We start from the raw sequence: 812 nt of genomic DNA on the forward strand, positions 1-812 counted from the left end.
AGGAGAAATTCTATCCTTCCACACTGACATTTATGATATTTCCAAGTTTACCTTATGTCACTCAAAAATATTTTGAATTCAAGTTATCGCCCTGCTCCCCTTCTAAACCCAAAGGTAGATTTCAAGGCAATATATTTGTTAATTTCAAGATTTCAGTCTAAAAGTAGCGACAATGTCACCGTTCAGCTCAGAAAGCGCGATTAGTGCAGCAGCAAAATGCGTTTAACTCGACAACGGAGCCGTCAATTCGAGTGAAGACTTTTCTGCCGTAAACCTTCCAGTGTCAGGGTGAGGAGCGATCGAGTCTGGCTCTCTGGAGATGCGGAATTTCAGAGGAATCGGAGAGTTTAGGCCGTTAGAGAAACACAGAGAGGCAGCAGGAGCAGGCAGCAGATTGTCCCTGCGCCGTCCGCTCGCTGCCTTGAAGTTGCTCAGTGCCGCCCCCAGTAGCTTCATTGCTGACCCAGTTCAGACTGTCCCAGAGAAAGATTCAGCGCAGAGTTCTCAACATGAGCGACAGTGCAGCCGCCGAAACGGCTCCTCTAGCCGCCGCTCCCACCAAAGCCAAGGCTCCCAAGAAGAAGGCGGCGGCTCCCAGGAAGAAAACACCCGGTCCCGGGTTGGGAGAGCTGATTCTGAAGGGTGTCGGGGATATCAAGGATCGCAGAGGGGCGTCTCTGTCCGCTATAAAGAAGGCGCTGGAGAGAAGCGGGATCGATGTGGGAAAGCGAAACGCACAGATCAAGATGAGTATCAGGAGGTGCCTGGCGAACGGCTCCCTTGTTCTGGCCAAGGGCCAGGGCGTCTCCGGC

General features: G+C 52.2%; 1 pseudogene; it reads left to right on the forward strand.

Annotated features, from left to right (window-relative positions):
- Positions 1-382: 382 nt before the first annotated feature.
- LOC122545754 overlaps positions 383-812 on the forward strand; it is a 1228-nt pseudogene continuing 798 nt past the window's right edge.

Source organism: Chiloscyllium plagiosum, unplaced genomic scaffold, assembly GCF_004010195.1.
Source record: "Chiloscyllium plagiosum isolate BGI_BamShark_2017 unplaced genomic scaffold, ASM401019v2 scaf_29794, whole genome shotgun sequence".
Lineage (NCBI taxonomy): Eukaryota > Metazoa > Chordata > Chondrichthyes > Orectolobiformes > Hemiscylliidae > Chiloscyllium > Chiloscyllium plagiosum.